The 19,713-nt window shown below is 34.8% G+C and overlaps 1 protein-coding gene across 2 annotated transcripts in view; it reads left to right on the top strand.

The window, feature by feature from the left end:
* RB1 (RB transcriptional corepressor 1) overlaps nucleotides 1–19,713 on the top strand; it is a 140,246-nt gene that overhangs the window by 92,550 nt on the left and 27,983 nt on the right. The gene's annotated exons all lie outside the window — the stretch shown is intronic.

The following is a 19,713-nucleotide window of genomic DNA, read 5'->3' as shown; positions in this document are numbered from 1 at the left end:
TTTTAAATTACTCACTTTCACCATAGAAATTCAATAATGTTCACGTTTGGTGTGCTATTAATTATTTACACACAGAACTAAATTGCATCTTTTTAAACAAATGTTTCTTTCCCCCTAAATTGATTAAAATCCGTTTTGGAGAATCAAAGTTATACTACTTGGCTAAATTTTAACTTCATAATTTTATGTTCATTACCCCCAGCCTGCCTCTTACCCATCTTAATATAATATTAACTATATATGGTTCACATTTTGTCTTCTATGAGTAATTTCGCAATATATTTATATTTAAGGGATACTCTTTTTTTTTTTTTTTTTTAAGTCCAAAGAACTTGGGAGAATAAAATATGTGCAGGATGGGGGTAATTGAATATGGGTGTTACTTTCTTGAGATTGAAGATACCACAACCTCTGGACACATACATGTTTTTCTTGTTCTGAATTACCATTTTTCAGAAAAGGCTAGACCCAGTTATGGTTTACGGTTGCTAGTTTGCTTCAGTTTGGGCCAAAACTCTGTCTTTTGAAGTATCAATTAGGAAAGTTTAGAGCATTTAAGAGTGATTTGTTTTTCCTTCCTACATAACTAACTTAAGAGTAATATGTTTTATGCTGATTTTATACCTTTTTAATTATAGAATTAAGTTTAACAACTTTTGTTATTCATTGATGAATGCCTGAATTGTATTCTTTTTTTATTGTTTTGACTGAGAAATTTATAATCAAATGACACCAAAAATGAGTATTATTTATAATCAATAAACTTAAACATTAAAGGGCTGAATTCTTTGTGTATTGCACTGGTATGGAAAAGAGGTAGAATGTGTGTTTGTATTAGAAGGCAGGTGAAGAGTAATGAAATAAGGAGTAGTTAATAAGCTTGTATTCTTATTGGAGAAAAAATTTTTAGTATAGTTTCTTAGTAATCTATTACATCAGTCTGTTTAGTCATCATTAAATAATAAAATAAGCAGTCATATGTCCTGACCTTGTTTACTTCTGCTTTCATTTTGAATATGGCATTGTCTCAAACCAAGTGTTAAGAGCATATCCTACGTCGGACTATTCTTCGGCATATTGATGTTGTTATTCATTCACTTAACTGTTCATTTCTAGATTTTCATGTTTGAGTTATTGGTGCTTATAGATCACTGTTGAATTAAGCTTTTTGTTAGTAGTAGTATATTAATTAGTATGTGTTTATATTTCTAATTCTTACACAGTGTTTGACCCTTAGTAGATACTCTCATGTTTGCTAATGAATGAATCATAACATTAAACTACTTTTGTTGAAAGGGGTTTCTGCTGAGGGAAAGAACAATAGTAGAGGGGCCATCTGCTTCAAAGAAGATCGTTTAATGCTAGATTTTTCAAGGTATTTAATTTGACTTGTAATGAAGAAACCAAAGTGAAATTAGATACCTTGAAAATTCCTAGGTTAAGATTTGAGAAATATATAGTAACTGTTTACAAAGAGAGTTAAATAAGTATAGGGATTAGAGTATATTTAATAGGTGCTTTGTATTTGATAGCCTCAGACCAAACTATTACTCTAATACGCGATCTGAAAGTTAAGTTTGTGAATCAACTTTTTTCTTGAATGGGGTTTTCCGGGGAGAGGGTGTGTGTGTGAAATAACATGTACCACCGATTTGAAATTTAGTAAATCTCATTATGCAAGTCGTCACTTTTCAAATTTTAATTTTATCAAGAAACCAGGTAAATAGCCAGCCAGCCTGTAAACTGGATCCTTTATTCACTACAATAATAGTATTTAGTTATGTAATTCATTTTTTATCATATTGAGAATATTCTGTTAACTATTAGAAGGTTAAGGATTCTGAGTTCTTGACTAAATTTCTACATAGCTGCAGCTATGATATTGAGGCAAGAAATCTGACTTTTTTATGCCTGATTCAAAATAGTAGTTTGTTGAATGAATAAATAAATCCTTAATGTATAAAGTGTGCTCCTCAGTCTTCATTTTCTCTTCATTTTCATAGTATTTTCCAGCCTTGATAGCAATATCATTTTTATCTTGCCCCCTTTTAATTCTCACTGCTACCTTTCTGGACTAACCCTGTCACTCTTACCTGTATGATTGTTATAATGCCTTATCTTGTCTTCTTATTTCTAATCCCACCCTTTTCCATTTTACCCCTGCCAACCTGTCACAGATCGACTCAAGAATGAATCAACTATTTTGTTCATTTATAGCCTTCATGCTTCCAAAAAGAATATAAAGCAGACAATAATTTTAAAACTGTCGTAACTGGGGCACCTGGGTGGCTTAGTCGGTTAAGCGTTTGTCTTCAGCTCATGTCATGATCCCAGGGTTCTGGGATCCAGCCCCATGTTGGACTTCCTGCTCAGTGGGGAATCTGCTTCTCCCTCTCCCTCTGCCCCTCCCTCCATCACCCACTTCTGCTCGTTTGTGCTCTCTCTCTCAAATGAATAGATGAAATGTTTTAAAAAAAATTGTCATAACTGATGGAGTTAAGCATTTAAGATATTAGCATTTTATTTTATGTAAATGATACCTAAATTTAGAAGTTTAAAAAGTATAGAACAGTTAAAAAGTTTAAATGTAAGAAATGTGAGAGAAATTCTATACATTAATCATTTTCATTATTCTAAAAATTATTCATTTTGAACACAGTAAAAGTTTGCAAAAGGCAAAAGAAATCTTAAAACACAAATTCATAACACATTAGTAAAAGAATAAAAGCCAAGTGCTAGAGGGAAGAGAGAAGGGTGGGAAGGGGAGCAATATGTGAAATAATGATGTTAGAAAAATCCGGACTAAGGGAAGCTGCTGCATTTGATACAAGGCAGAAAAGGAAAACCTGATGGGTTGTTGCTTTCATTTAATGAAAGAAAACATTCCAGAGTATCAAGGGAGAAACTTTTCTTTATCTCAGCAATACATTGTGAATCTTTACACTTGAACCATTAAGTGACCACAGGAAGTTGTTTTCTAGTGGCGGAACATATGCCACTTCTCGGTGGCCGTCAGTTGAGTACCCAAGGTCAGATGATGGTCCTGAGAAACGTAGATTGGTAGATTATTAATATAGTCCAAATAAATGTGGCGATTTTGTTATTGTTGAGGCAAGTTTGATAGTCTGTGCAAAGGATCTCTGCCTGAAGACCTTGACATCTCTGAAGCTCCTGTTTTATTCATTCCTCTGAGGACAGGGTCCATGGTTTTGATGAGATTCTGTGACTAAAAACGGGTAAGAGACCATGGATCTGAAGAAGTGAGGGATTAGCAAGTCTTGTAGTCTACTTCTCTGAAATATCTGGAAATCTCTAAAATACTTTGAAAGTTTTTCTCTGTGGATAGACTAGACGGAAAAAGACTATTAGTTGCTAGTGCAGGTTCCTTATGAATGATGTACACAATTGTGTATGTAGGCAATAAAATGTAAGTCTGTAGTTTTCATTTTGATACAAGGAAGCGTGGAAGTGTTGTGTAAAGAGCACAGGCAAAGAATTAAGAGAAGCATGTTATGCAGTCATTTGACCTTCCTAAAATTCTGGCTCCTTGGTTCTCATTGAGGGGTTGGACTGCTAAGAGGTCCCTTCCAGCTTCGATATCTGATTCTGATTCTTTTAATACTTTGATTCTTTTAATATTTTAATATTTTGAATCTAGTTTAAGCTGCTAGATTTTTTTTCTTTCGTTCTCAGGTATAACAAAGTAGAAATCACTTTTCATTTTTTATGTTTAAGGATTCCTAATTTTGAAAACAGATTATATAAGAAATATATACAAGAAATAGTCTTGGCTTAAGCCAAGAGTCTCATAAGGAGAATTTTATTAACAGTTTGTTATACTATAAAGATCTAACATTGAAAAAAGACTTTACTTCATGTTTTTTTTTTTTAAGATTTTATTTATTCATGAGAGACAGACATACTTTGTATTTCTGTAGCATTCTTCTTCAAAAGATTTTTCTGGGGCGTGTAGTGGCTTAGTCACTAGAGCCTCCGACGCTTGATTTCAGCTCAGGTCATGATCTCAGAGTCCTGAGATTGGGCTCTGCCTCAGGCTCCACTTTCAGTGGGTAGTCGGCTTGAGATTCTCTCTCTCTCCCTCTGTCTCTGCACTTGCTCACTCTCTCTCTAAAATAAATAAATATTTTAAAATAAATAAGTAAAAGATTTTTTTTCCAAAGCACAAATAGGATGCCTTGTTTATACTATAAAATTAAAACTCTGAAGTAATTTCTCATTAAAGATTTTGATGGCCATAATTGGAGTTGTACCTAAAGTAACATCAGGAATATGAGATTTGTAAAACAATTGAGTGGGAAAGTGTGAAACTTAAACTGAAATAAAGTTGTTTAAATTTTTGAAAAAGTATGGAAAAAAAATAAAGTGTGGAACAGTAAAATTTTAAATGTTAAGAAAAATACTCAGCTTGTTTTGAATGCAGCAAATATTTGTTGTAATGAGATGTGACTCTTGAATGTTCTCTTCCATCTCAAATTTATACTTACTAAAAAAGTCAGTTTTTTCATTTTAGAATCTTCTAAAGATTCTTCTGAAGCCTATTAGGATACATTTTTTATTTAAATTCAGACATGAACAAAACTTTCAATTTGAGAAATGATCATTTGTAATTTATGCCAATAGACTACATTTTTTAAATGAATTTTATTTTTATTTAATTTATTTATTCATGAGAGAAGAGAGAGAGAGGCAGAGACACAGGCAGAGGGAGAAGTAGGCTCCATTCAGGGACCCCAATGTGGGACTCAATCCTGGGATTCCAGGATCATGCCCCAAGCCAGAGGCAGATGCCCAGCCGCTGTGCCACCCAGGTGTCCCCAGACTATATTTTATATAAAAAGATTTTTGATTAAATAAGTTTCATATTTAACTTTTGTTGATATAATTTGAAAGTGGTTTACCTTTCCATCAGTATTGCAAACACTTGGCACTTTTTGTTACTCTTTACTAGAGTATGAGTCACCTACCCAAGTTGAAAGGGTTGAACCAGCTTGTAGTGTTGGGTGGAAGAAGAAAGATTTAAAGGGTGATGAATGATTATTTATAGCAAAGTAAAAGGGAATGGTGGTTGAAGCAGGTTTAAGCAAAGAGGGTAAAGGAAATTAAGAGGACTAGGAATGTTGTGGTTTAAGACTTAAAACTTGAGTAAATATATTTATCACTGCCAACACATAAGTTGTCCTTTCTTCCTTTTTTCCTATCCCTGCCTACTCCCTACTCCTTCATCTTTGCCTTTTAAAATTTATCACATTTTTTATGGAGACCTCTCAATTTCATCAGTTTTTTTCTATACCTCCGTAGTACTTAGTCTGTCTTCCTTTTAAGTCATATTCATGCAATTCGGTTAAGATTAAATGACAAATAATTGCAATACAGAATGTAACAATAGATGATTATACAGAATGGAGATGAAAGTCAACAAAGTCAGTTAAAGGGCTTTCAGAGAAGGTAATGTTTAAAGAAGGCAAGCTTTTAAAGTTGAATAAGAGTTTCATATTTTAAGTCTTGAAGGCTGGAGCCATGCCAGTTAATAATGTCTTAGTATAGTACCATTAGTATAATCATGTTGTCTTTTGCAACCAAAAACACATAAAATGATTTGAAAGACAATTTTCTCAGTTTTCTCAAGAATGCTACATAATTAGTTCCACTCTAAATTTCTAGAAAAGAAGTTAATTCATCACATGCACTATATGCTTTGGGGCATAAGGGCTTAATTTGGTCATAAAATCCAGTCAAGGAAGGTTATAGGTTGGTTGTGGTTTTCAAAAAGTCTTTTACTACTTTAGAAGCAGGAAGATATAGTGTAAAAAAACCAATGTAGGTGTTAAGAGACCTAGATTTGTAATCCCAGATACTAAAAAATAATGTGACATTAAGCAAATAATTTAACTTCTCTATTATATATTTGTAAAAGCAGAATATTGAAGTAGATCTTTAGAATCTTTTTCAGACCTTACATTTCTAATTTAATCTTCATACTAATTTTGAATGATACAAAGAACATATATTACTGTCTCCAAGACACTGAAATTCAGTGAAGTTGTAGTTTGTCTAGAATTTATATAAGTGATTAAATGACGGAAAATGATGAACCATAACAAGAAACCAGGTCCTCACCAATAAGTACCCAACCCAGTTCCTTGTATTTTGTTAAGTTACAGAATGTAATTCAGTGAGTGTATGAGGAACTGGAACTAGTAGTCTAGTTCCTTGATGTTTAGTCATGTTTTCCTGCTGTAACAGATGGATTCCAACCTTATTTTTTCTTACACAAAATAGGAACCTTGGTTCATAGTTGAGGTGAATGTTAAACAGAGAAGAACTTTTTTTTTTTTTAAAGATTTTTATTTATTTATTCATAAGAGACACACAGAGAGAGAGAGAGGCAGAGACACAGGCAGAGGAAGAAGCAGGCCCCATGCAGGGAGCCCGACGTAGGACTCAATCCCGGGTCTCTGGGGTCATGCCCTGGGCTGAAGGTGGCGCTAAACCGTTGAGCCACCCGGGCTGCCCGAACTTTGTTTTTATATGTGTAAGCTATGTAGACTTTTTTGGGAAACAGTATAGTCTAAAATTATGACAAATTTAGCTTAACCTTTTAGAGTATATTAAGATCATAGTGCAACCATCTTTCACTTTTAGCTTTATATTGATTTTTTTAAAAACAGGTTGGAATTGGATAAAGGTATGTACCAAATTTTATATAAATAGGAAATATTTATTTCTTTCAAATAATTAGAAGAAGGGTTTCCTATGAATAGTAAATTTAACATTTTCCAGCAGTGTTTATTATCAGAAATCCAGGTACTCTTCAGTTTATTTCAATAAGCATTTGTTGACTTTATCCATTACTGGAGTGTGGCGATAGGGAAAGATTGCTCTTTTAGGATGCTCCTGAAAAACTAACTGCTTGTGGCCAGAAAGCTGCTCTTTGATACATCTGAGTTCTTTTATTCCCAATAATGAAATTGTGCTTTAGGGAAACCAAGTTTGGTGCTTTGGAGTGACTCTGAGGCAAGTTGCTGAAAATACATCATTGAGTCACACGTGTATATATGTAAAGGTTCATAGGGGATGCCATAAGAAACTAGAAAGATTGATTCTCTAATTCTCAGATTGCTTTGCAAGAGACTTTATGTTCTTACTCTATACATAGTGAAAATCATAGACACACGTTGTTGATGTGGTTCATAGGAGAAAAACAACTTGGCACTCTACTTAAAAAAGAACCTTAAAAAAAAAAAAAAAGAACCTTGACCCTACCTAAAGAGAATTTTTACATGAATATACATTCTATATTTTTGAAAATTCAAGTAAAATATTTTAAATTACATATCATTTAAAAATGATTCCTTGTTTTTTGTTGTTTTGATTAACTGGTATCTCTCCTTAAATAAGACAATTTCTGCATCATCAGTAATCAACTGGAAAACATAGTGGAAAAAAGATTCCACTTAGAACAGAAAATAGTATGAAAAACTTAAGAATAAATGTAATATGGAAAGAATAGGATCTAGATGAAAACAAAAGACCCAAAGCTTTAATGAAAGCTATAGAAGAATACCTGAATATCTGACATGCAGTTTTACTGGGACAAATCTGTAAGTTTATTACTATTCCACTAAAAGTCCCAGTAGATTTTCAGTGAATGTCCTGAACAAAATGGTGTGTGTATATTATGCTGTAATATTATATATTATATATATGTGGTGTGTATATACTCTGTATTACATATAGTGTAATATACATGTATAGTGTAACCTAGTGATTTTACTTCCAAAAATTTTGTCTTTCTTTCCCATTCATATCCCTATCAGTAATACCTATTTTCTCATTCCCTCCTCTAAACCAGTTTATTATGAGCCTTTAAAACCTTTCCCAAATTAATAGGCGAAAAGTTATATTTCATTTAATTTGTATTTCTTTAGTTATGAGTGGATTTGAGCCCATAAATAGACTATGAACCTGGGGAAATACAATATTAGCTGTTCAAATCAGTAGAGAAAAATATGGGTGGTTCAGCAAATGCTTAATGGGTCTTTTTTTTTTTTAAAGAGAAAGAAGTGGACTTGAACTTTTTTTTTTTTTTTTGGTTTTATTTATTTGAGAGAGAGCACAAGTAGGGAGAGAGGCAGAGAGAGCAGAAGCAGCAGACTCCTCACTCATCAGGGTGCTCCACTCTGTCCCAGGACCCTGAGGTCATGACCTGAGCTTGAAGTCAGATGCTTAATCAGCTGAGTCACCCAGGCTCCCCTGGACCTTTACTTTTTATACCAAAATAAATGCCAACTAGATCAAGAATTTAAATGTAAAAAATGACTCCATTTAAAAAAACTACTACTTAAAATTTCGGGGGAAAATTGAGTGTACTTAAAAATAGCAGAGTAGTAAAGACTAAGTTTTATATGAAGTCTACAGTTTTAAAGAAAAAGATACATTTGACCTAATAATTTAATTTTGTTGCTAGAATACGTGGAGTAGAAAGAAGATATCAGTTTATCATATTGCACTTCATATAAGAATAAAGCTAATGCATCTGGGTCATTCTGTAGAGCATTCTCTGACTCTGTCTTAGGGTGGTGAGTTCACACTCCATGTTGGGCATAGAGTTTACTTAATGATAAAAAAAAAGGAATAAAACTAATGAAAATCAATCATTTTTAAAGATGTGAAAAGGATCTAAAAACAAATATTTTTTCACTTAACTTAAAAGTGATTTGCAGTTTTTGATACCCAAATTAATATCTTTAATTTTTTAAAGTTTTGGCCTTCAAAATAAAAATGAGTATACATAAGTTAGATTCCTTCTTTCTTTTTCCTTTACAAATGACAATTTTTTAAGATTAGTTCTGTGAACACTACTGCAAATACACTTAATGGCAAAAACTTATTTAAGCCTTCATGCAGATGTTTTGCTCTTAACTAGAACTCAAAGAGACAGGCTCTTTTAACAGATACTGTTACTCAAGGTATATAGAAGAATTAATCAGCAAGATTCTAAACCACTGGTAACCCATTCCCAGAGCAAAATTTCCATGATCACTTCTTTTATTGGTTTGCTGGTGTGATTATTTTAATCAACTGATTTCACATTCTTGGAAAACTTGAGGGTTTCCTATCAATACCAGATGTCACCAGTGCTGCCTCAGAAACATTAGAAACAAAAGACCGGAAGAACTGATGTAGAAAGGGCCCCTTTTAAAGCCCAGCTTTTTGTTGTTGTTTTTAGTTGAAAGTAGATCACTTCAGCCAGACCAAAAACAGTTGTTGGGTTATTGGCCTGGTTATTTCCCTATAGATAGGGAAATAGGATAGACACATTTAAAATTTTTTCCTTCTTATGTTATCTTTGATCTTGGATCTGCTGATATTTGTTTATTCAATAGAAAATATTTCCTGAGCGCCAGCTGTGTGCCAGGGCCTCTTCCAGTTGCTGGGGATGTATAGCAGGGAAAAAAATTCCTGAACTTATATTTTATTTGGGGAAGACGGGCAATCAATAAGTAGTTACATAATCGGTCATATGGTGGTAAGGTCTCTGATGACAAATACTTTTAGGAGGAGAGGGAAAGTGTTCTAGGTAGGGCTTGCTGATATGGGAACATCTGAACAGAAGTGAAGGAATCAATCATGTATGTCCCAGGGACTAACCTTTAACTGAAAATCTTTAAAAACACCCTCCCCCGATTTGTGTTTCCAACCTCATCTTCCATAACTTTACTCATCAGATTCATGTACCCAAAATTTTCATGGCAATTGGTAATTTCCAAACAGCATTTCAATTTGATAAAATTCCCTGTGTCTATTTACAATTTTTGTTTTGCATGACACCTTATAAACTGGAATTTTTTTTGTGTTGGTTTGGTTTTGGCTACTCAACAGTGTTTTTGAAACTAAATACTTCTAGAAAAATACCTGTCTTTCATTAAAAGGAGCCCCAGGTCAATAATTCCATTTCAAGTCAAATCCCATCCTAACTTCTGCCTCCCTGTGCAGTTATCACGTTCGTCTTTTACTCTTTGACGCTTTGGCTAGCACCCTATTTACCTATTTACTCGGGACTGAATTTTTTTCCTGGGCTCAGTTTCCCCAGTAGCAGTGACATCTGACAGCCTACATCAGTTGACTTCCTTGTCTGTCCTACATGTGCTTGAATGAGCATCTGGGATTTTAAAGGTACTTATATGTTACAATTGTCTTTTCTCCATCATCGCATGGTATCCTAATTTTGGATCTACCCTTAAATACTTGTCACTGTGTCAGTCCTTCAAGCAGCCAACTCTTTCCTTTTTCTTGTGTTCTGACAGTACTATTACCTAGCCCTTTTCATTTTTGGAACTGTAATTTCACTTTTCTCTGACATAACTCCACCACTTTCTGGGCACATATGACATCATTCCATGAGGTTGGTTTTTCAATAATTTTTCCTAAGAAAAAGTTTATTGTTTATAATGTAGGAGAGATATTATTAAGGTTCTTAATAATAATAAGAGAAGTAGAAAAAAAATTAGGAAAAAAGGTATCATAACTCTACTACCATAATAAATCAGCTGCCCATCATTTTCTAGGTTTTAAAAAAATACTGTTTTATTTAAATTCGTTAGTTAACATACAGTGTGATATTACTTTCAGGTGTACGGCATAGTGATTCAACACTTCCATACATTACTTAGTGCTTATTACATGTGTCCTCCTTAACATTACCTATCTAACTCACCCCTCACCCACCTCCCCTCTTGTAACTGTCATGTCTGTCATAAGAGTCTGTTTCTTGGCTTGTCTCTCTCACTCTATTTTCTCTTATGCTCCTTTTTTTTCTCTTAAATTCCTCATATGAATGAAATCAGATGGATTTGTCTTTCTCTGACTTATTTCACTTTAGCGTAATACTCTCTAGCTCCATCTATGTCATTGCAAGTGGCAAGATTTCATTCTCTTTTTTTCCCATTATATGTATATTTTTACTCAGATATAATTTAAAATTTTTTTTCTCCACCTTTAATGAGATTATAGTTGTCACACAACATTGTGCAAGTGTAAGGTATGCAGTGTATTGATTTGATACATCTATATATTATGAAATGATTACTGCCATGGCATTAGCTGACACCTCCATCCTGTCACACGATTGTTTTAGTGTGTGTGTGGTGTAGGTGATATAATATTACAGTTCAGGGCAGCCCTGGTGGCTCAGCGGTTTAGTGCTGCCTTTGGCCCAGGGCGTGATCCTGGAGACCCGGGATCGAGTCGCACATCAGGCTCCTGGTGTGGAGCCTGCTTCTCCCTCTGCCTGTGTCCCTGCCTCTCTCTCTCTCTCACTCTCTCTCTCTCTCTCTCTCTTTCTCTCTCTCTCTCATTAATGGATAAATAAAAAAATATTTAAAAAAATATTACAGTTCAGTGTCTTTGGATGAATTTATACATCCAGGTTACTGCCATCCTGAGTACGACATGAAACGTCCTCATCCCAGCAGGTTTGCTGAGTACCTCTTTCCACTCCATTCCACCACATGGGCGCTTTTGTGTCTTTTTTCTTTCATGGAGCATGTTTTTGAAATGCACCCATGTTGTGTAGATTTTATATCTGTCTCTTGTATGGGAATCATTGCAAATCATTACAGGGTCACAATATGTGACCTTTTGTGTCTAGCTTCTATCTTTAAGTTCTTTGTGGAGATGAAGAACCAAAAGAATTAGCAGTGAAGCTTGTGGAAAGAATTTGAAATTCCATAACGGGATAAAGGGAGTAGATATAATTGACATATAACATTATATTAGTTTTAGGTGGACAACATAATGATTCAATATTTGTATATATTGTGAAATGATTACCATAGAAGTATAGTTAACATTCATCACCGTACATAATTACAAAATTTTTCTTGTGATGAGAAGTTTTAAGATTTACTATCTTAGCAACTTTCAAATATACAATACAATATGATTAACTGTAGCCACCATGTACATTACTTGCCCATGATTTATTTATTTTATAATAGAATTTTATACCTTGGCCCCTTTACCCATTTTTCCCAGCGCCCCGCCTCTCTGGCATTCATGTCTGTTCTTTGTATCTATGAGCTCAGTGTTTAGATTCTTTTAAATTCCACATGTGAGTGAGATTGTACTGTATTCATTTTCTCTGACTTACTTCACATAGCATAATGCCCTAAGGTCTATCCATACTGTTCCAAATGGCAAGATTTTCTTCTTTTTTTATATCTGAATAATATTCTGCATACAGCCCATTCTCTTCATCCATTCCATCAGTGAACCTTAGGCTCTAGGTTTATTTGGCTTTTTTAAAGATTTTATTTTTAAAGTAATCTCTACACCTGAAGTGGGACTTGAACTGCTAACCCTGAGATCAAGAGTCGCATGCTCCACTGACTGAGCCAGCCAGGTGCTCCAAGATGTAGGTTTAACTTAAGTCTTTGCTGTTATACTTCCATAGCTGTAATCAGGGAACCGTATCTTTAAGATGTAGAAGGGAACACTGCTTTTGCTTCTTCTGTCCTATTAGGTAACAACATTTTCTACTTGATAAGAATAGTTTCGGGATCCCTGGGTGGCGCAGTGGTTTAGCGCCTGCCTTTGGCCCAGGGCGCGATCCTGGAGACCCAGGATCAAATCCCACGTCGGGCTCCTGGTGCATGGAGCCTGCTTCTCCCTCTGCCTGTGTCTCTGCCTCTCTCTCTCTCTCTCTCTCTCTCTCTCATGACTATCATAAATAAATAAAAAATTAAAAAAAAAGAATAGTTTCTACTGTATCTTTTAAAATATGTTTTACCATAAAGTTCTCAAAAATGACTTTAGCCACCATCCATTTTAAACAATATGAAAAATAAACTAATTTCTGACATGAACATGCATGTAGACTACTAAAGCCTTGGTATCTTCCACTATGACATATCTGAAATGTGACTTTTTAGACTTTGATCTTTTAAAAAAATGTATGTGTGCTTTTCTGTTTATAACGCTGGGTGGCTCAGTGGTTTAGTGCCTGCCTTCAGCCCGGGGCGTGATCCTGGAGTCCTGGGATTGAGTCCCACATCGGGCTCCCCGCAGGGAGCCTGCTTCTCCCTCTGCCTGTGTCTCTGCCTCTCTCTCTCTCTGTGTCTCTCGTGAATAAGTATATAAAAGTACACTTAGTAGGTTAATTCACAAATAAGAAAACCTTAAGTTTTAAAACTTCGATGTTTTAAAATATGTAAAGTCATTTTATATTTACTGCTTTGTAAATTTAAAAACAGTTGTTGGTCAGAAGCAATAAAATTCTTATCTAAGGTATATACTGTCCGGAGGAGAGAGTTGAGATTCTGCTTCCTTGCTCTCTAATACAGTGAAGGCTTTTCAGGGGCTTCCTCAAAGTAATGTATCTGCTGCAGATGAATCTGGCAAAAATTTTTGGTCTGAGGATTTCTGCCACCAAATGAGCCTTAAATAAGTATGCTACCAAAGACAGACTTTATGTAAAGTAAACCATTTAAAATTATGAGTCAGAGACACAATGCTTAATTCTTATCTGATAAAACTGTTTTACTATTAATGAAAATGCAGTTTTTTCCTTATAGTAGCTATTCTCTGCATTACAAAACACTGATAGCTTTGAGAAAGTTTTCAGCTTAACTAGAGAAGTGGATAGTTTGGTTTATTCAGATTTGTTTCATTCATCACCTTTGAATTAGTTTCTTCTTGAGAAGGAGCATATCTTAAAACTTTTATCTGTTACCTCCGTATTTATTTAAAGATGACCTGAAAATATGTTTTTAAAATATTGACAATTAGAAGAATAATCTTTTTAATAATAATACTTTGCATTTGGTCATACTATAAATTGAAGCTTTAAAGGTTTAGTTCTCTAGTGAATCTGTTTTAGAATTCAATCTTAATAATAAAAAGGGAGATTTTAAAAAATAGATTATTATACTTTTATTGCATTATTATTATTACTCTGTTAGCACTGTCTGAAATAGTATTAACCCTTTTGCTTCAGGTGCTGTTGTTACCATAAGCTCAAGTCTCCTAAGATTCCCTTTCCCCACCAGGAGTCTTAGAGCAGCAAATAGAATCAGCAGAAAGGACACAGCCGCAATAGGCACCTGTGCTAAGACTTTCCTTCCTTGCTTTAGAGCAGCTGGACTGTAGCAGGACACCAGTAAAGAGATTCCACCTTCCATCCTCCCAGCCCCAACTAAGAGACACCTGGCACCCTGACCTGGGGACAATGTGTGTAGGTTCATATATCCCCCACTACAGTTAAGACACTGAACAGTTGTATCATACAAGGAACTAAACCCACATCACTCCAGTCTCTCATGCCTGTCCTTGACACCTGGTCACTATTAATCTGCCTTCTGTTTCTAAAATTTTGTTACTTTGAAATATAACATAAATGGAGTCAAATAGGATTATCTTTTTAGGATTATCTTTTTTTCACTTAGCCTAATTTTCTAGAGATACTTTTAAGATATTGCATGTATCACTAGTTCATACCTTTTTATTGCTGACTAGTATTTCATACTATGAATGTACTACAATTTCTTTAACTGTACTTGTATTATAAAATATCTGATTCCAGGTCACCTGGGTGGCTCAGTTGGTTAAGTGTTTGCCTTTGGCTCAGGTCATCAGGTCATGATCCCAGGGCCTGGGATCGATCCCCAAGTAGGGCTCCCTGTTTAGTGGGGAATCTGCTTCTCCCTTTCCCTCTGCTCTTCCCCTAGCTTGTGCTTTCTCTCTCATTCAGCCCCTCACTCCTTCTCTCAAATGAATAAATAAAATCTTGAAGAAAAATAAAAGAATATCTCATTTCAGTTTCTAAGTATCACAAGTAAAGCTGCTGTGAACTTTGTGCACAGGTTTTATATGAACTTGAGTTTTCATTACTTTGGGATAAATACCCAAAGAGTACAGTTGCAGAATTGTTTGGGTATTGTGTGTTTTGTTTAATTAGTATTTTCTAGAGTAGTTGTACCATTTTGAGTTCCCACCAGCAATATATGGGGGGTTCCAGTTTCTTTATGTCCTTGTCATCATTTGATTTTGTCACTATTTTTTTATTATAGCCACCTGACAGTGTAGGGATTAGCTCATTGAGATTATAGTTTACATTTCCCATTAGGATGATGGCTCATGATATTGAATATCTTTTTCTGTGTTTATTTGTGATCTGTATTTCCTCTTTGGTGAAATGTTTCCTCATATCTTTGCCCATTTTCTAATTGGATTGTTTGTTTTACTACCATTGAGTTTTACAAGTTCTTTATATGTTTGATACTAGTCCTTTATGGGAGATATGGCTTGCAAATAATTTCTCCTACTCTGTAGCTGCTTTTTTTTTTCTTTACTCTGTAGCTTCTTTTTGCACCTCTTCTAATGGTCTTTCTCATAGCCAAAGCGTTAAATTGTGATGAAATCCAGTTTATCAGTTTTTCTTTTATGGATCATGCTTGTGGGGTCCAGGTCTAGGATCCCAAAGATTTTTTTCCCCTATGCCTTTTTTAAGTTGTATAGCTTTACATTTTATATTTAAGCGCATGATCCATTTTAGTTAAATTTTTAAAAATCTTTTTAAAATATTTTATTTTTTAAGTGATCTCTATACCCAACATCGGACTTGAACTTAAAACCCTGAGATCAAGAGTCACATGCTCCACCAACTGAGCTAGCCAGAAGCCCCGTTTTTAGTTTTGTTTGTACAAGTTTTGAGATTTAAGTCAGGGTTTTTTTATTTTGGCTTATGGATATTCAGTTTTTCTAGCAATATTTGTTGTAAAATCTATCCTTTTTCGATTGATTTGCTCTTGCACCTTTATCAAGAAGGGAACAAAGATGATGATGGAACAAATAAATGTAGTATTTAACCATTATCAGTAATTGCATTAAATATAAATGGTCTCAGCACCCCAATTAAAGGGCAAAGATTATCAAAGTAGGTAAAAAGGAAAGACCCAGCTCTGTGCTATTCAAGACACTGGTTTCAAATATAAAAATATATTAACGGTAAAAGCATGAATCTCTAAGGATTAGAATCCTGGGTAAAACTGAGGATAATGCCAAGATTTGTACTGTCAGTGGTTAGGTAGTTGATAACACAGTTAACCAAAGAGGATATTTATTGAAGGAGTCATAGCTGATTGGTGATGAGAGTAATGAGTTCATGTTAATGTTTGAACATGTGAGTATTTGGCATTTTTGCCACATATCCATGTAGAGGTCTGAGATATCTAGTTGTAAATACTTGATCTGGAACTTGAACAAGTACCTTTAGTTAGAAATGTAGATTTGGGAGTAATTTAGCTATAATTAAAGCCATGATAGTGGCTCAATGAGTATATGTATTAGCAAGAATATCCTGAGGAATATCAATATTAAAAAAAAAAGTAAAGTAAAATGGGAAAGATCTGTTAGAAAAGTCAAGGCCTTCCCTAGATTATCCATTTTATATTTGAGTTTCCTTTTGCAGGGTAAAATGATCTTACAATGATTTGGCTTAGGATAGTACAAAAACATTTCCTGTAATGTGGCTCCAATAATATTCCTTAAAATACTCAGAAAACAATAGCAATTCCCGTCTTTCACTCCTATTATTAATTTTTTTACAAGAACGAGAGACCTTGTGCTTACTTGGATAATCATAATCTCTTTTAGGAACACCTTGACTTGATAGCCATTAAGTCTTTGACTCTCAGGAGAAGTTCATGCTTGCTTAGAAAATGTATGTTAATTATGAAATATCATGTAGAGTAGACTTGTAGCTTCTATTTTTTCTACGTGTATTATTTATTCACTGGGATTTATACTAATCTTGCTGGTAGAGTCTGGTTTCTTTCCCAAGATTAAGTGGCAAAGCAGAGTGAAGTATTAACTGACAGTTCATTTAAGTAGATAAATAATGACATGAGACAGCTTGCCTGAGTCCAGGAGAAAAACTGCTCTCTGAGTCATGGATACAGTGCTACCCATATAAGCACCTAATTTTCATAAGTTAAGTATTTCACTAACTGTTTTCTTTATAGTCTTTTAAAACAATCAGTTGCTGTATCAGTTATCTGTTTGCTGTGTAAGAAATTACTCCAAGATGTGGCAACTTAAAATAACTAAAGTTTGTTATCTCACAGTTTCTGAAGGTCAGAAATCTGGGAGTGGCTCAGCTGTGTGGTTTTGGCTCCTATTCTCTCAGGAGAGACCCTCAGGTTGTCAACTAAGGATGCAGTCAGGTTAAGGCTTGCAGAATCTGCTTCCAAGTTCACTCACATGGTTGTTGGCAGGCTTCATTACTTCTTCACTGGTTGTTAGCCAGAGGCTCCCTTTGTTGCCGTGTGGACCTCTTTCCATGGGACTTCCAGGAGCCTAAAACTGTAGGTTTTTTATAAGCTAACTCAGAAGTGACATGCCATCACTTGTGCCATATGCCATTGACCAGACAGACTAACCTGGTACAGTGTAGGAGGGGTCTTCACAAGGGTATAAATAACCCAGTGGTAAGGATTATTGGGGTGATCTTGCTAGCGGCATGCCAGAGCTGATATTTAATGTCAATTAGAAAGCATTTCTTCTTGGTGATTTGCTGTATTTTAATTTCACCCAGAAATATTTGAGTATCCATTATGTGCTCGGCACTGGGATTTTATTTTAGAACTGTCTAAAAGTCCCATCTGGACCCTGTTAGTCACCTGCTTAAAATTCTTTAATTAGTTTAATCCCCTGCTGTTTCCTTGCTATAAAATCTGTGTTTTAGCTTTTTGGAGTGAATCATCTCGGTCTTAAGCATTTATGTCTCTGGTGCCATTCTGAGTACTTTATACTTATTATCTCATTTAATTGTTATAACAACCAAACCCTGTGAGGGAGTATTATTTTCCTCACTCTATGGGAGCTACAGGAAGTTTCTCTAGAGCCATATTTTCTCTTGTTTCTGAACCATCTATTCTGCTTTCTACTTGAAATAACTTTTACCTTTAGAACACAAGTCAGGCTTAACCTTCTTCCAGATGTTTCCCCCTAATGTACCTAATCTAGATTTGATGTTCTTCTCTTGATTTCCAGCATATACCATGTGTATCCTTTGATTATGGGACTTACTGGTCTACATTACTGTTTTTTATTTACTTATTTATTTCCTTCATTAGAGACTGTAGCATAAGGATTAAAAACAAGGGCATTGGAATGAAAAAGCTTGGGGCCAAATCCTGGATCCACTACTTACTAATTGTGCCTTTGGGCAACTTAATCTTAGCCTACTTTTCTTCAGTTGTAAAATGACATAAAAAAAATAGTGCCTTCTTCCTAGAGTTTGTTGGGGGAATAAATAATATAAATAAAGTGCTTGGTGCTATGCCTGGCATTCAGCAAATCTATAAACTCTTGGAGTGCAGAATTACTGAGTGTTTATTTTGTGCCATGTACTGTATCAAACCCTTTATGTAGTTTATTTAATTTTCACAACAACCCTTTGGGTTAGATACCACCATTAATATTACATTCTTCTTAGTCGCTGTAGTGCCTGTCATGGAATGTGAGTATTTGTAGGATGAGCAAATCAATGGTAGATGGAATTGTGGGGAATAGAGCTAATCGTAGGGGGAAACACCACCATGGCAACACAGCTAGAAGCATGAGAGTAGGCACAAAGAATGAAGAGAAAGTGAATAAACGAACATGATTTACATCATAGTATAGGAGCTAACAGCACATGCTCTTAAAACAGACTTGAGTTTAGTTCCCTGTTCCACCATTCATTAGCCATATGACATGGGGCAGATTTCTTAATATCCATGTTTCAGGTTATCTATAAATTGGGGATAATAACAGTATGTATTTTATAGATGTACTATGAGGATTATATGAGATTAAAATGTTTGTAAAATATTTCGCATAGAACTTGGCATACGGTAGTAGATGCTCAATGAGTATTCTTAAATTGAGAGAATCAAGAAGACAGAATTTTGGTAGTGAAGGAAGTAAAATATTATTATGAAGTATGTGGTAATGGCTTTGAATCATTAATTATAGTTATCAAGGTAAGACATAGTAGAAAGAAAGATCACAGTTGTTAATATACCTGACAGTGTGGTATCCTCACTAGACAACACCAAATATTTGCTGTGGGTCTGGCATTAAAAATTAGTTCTCCTAAAGTTAATGTAATGTTTCTAATATTCCGTCTTACCCTGTCATCACTTTAGCCCACATGTTGGTAAAATGAGAACCAGAAGTTTTTGTCAGTGATTGGACTATACTAGGATTTAAGGAATTTCTGAGTTTCACAACAGAGACTGTACTTTTATATCTGTTCTCAAATTTACCTGGGTTATTAGTATTCTAGGAGATAGAATTTAGGGAATGGTGGAAAGGATGTCTTTTGAAACCTAAGAAGGCAAGAAATTGAGTTGTATGCTATTTTAGAGTTTTTAGAAATTTATATCAAGATTAGAAAACTAAAGTTAGTTCTTGAGGGGATGGGCAGAGGAGAGATAAATATAAAGGAGACATGGCAGGGATCCGGTGGGAGGAAGCTAGAATGGTGGGATTGCATTAGAATTAGACTCTGCTGAGGAACTTTCCTAAAATGTAGATGTTCCTCCTTCTTGGCATTATCAGAATTTTAGGGGTTGAGGAGAAATCTCTGTGTTTAATAAAGCTCCCTTGGAGACTCTGACATAGGCTGCTTTCCAGCAAGTTGGAAGC

This window comes from Nyctereutes procyonoides, unplaced genomic scaffold (assembly GCF_905146905.1).
Source record: "Nyctereutes procyonoides isolate TBG_1078 unplaced genomic scaffold, NYPRO_anot_genome, whole genome shotgun sequence".
NCBI lineage: Eukaryota > Metazoa > Chordata > Mammalia > Carnivora > Canidae > Nyctereutes > Nyctereutes procyonoides.
This window is presented reverse-complemented; position numbering and strand designations above follow the sequence as displayed.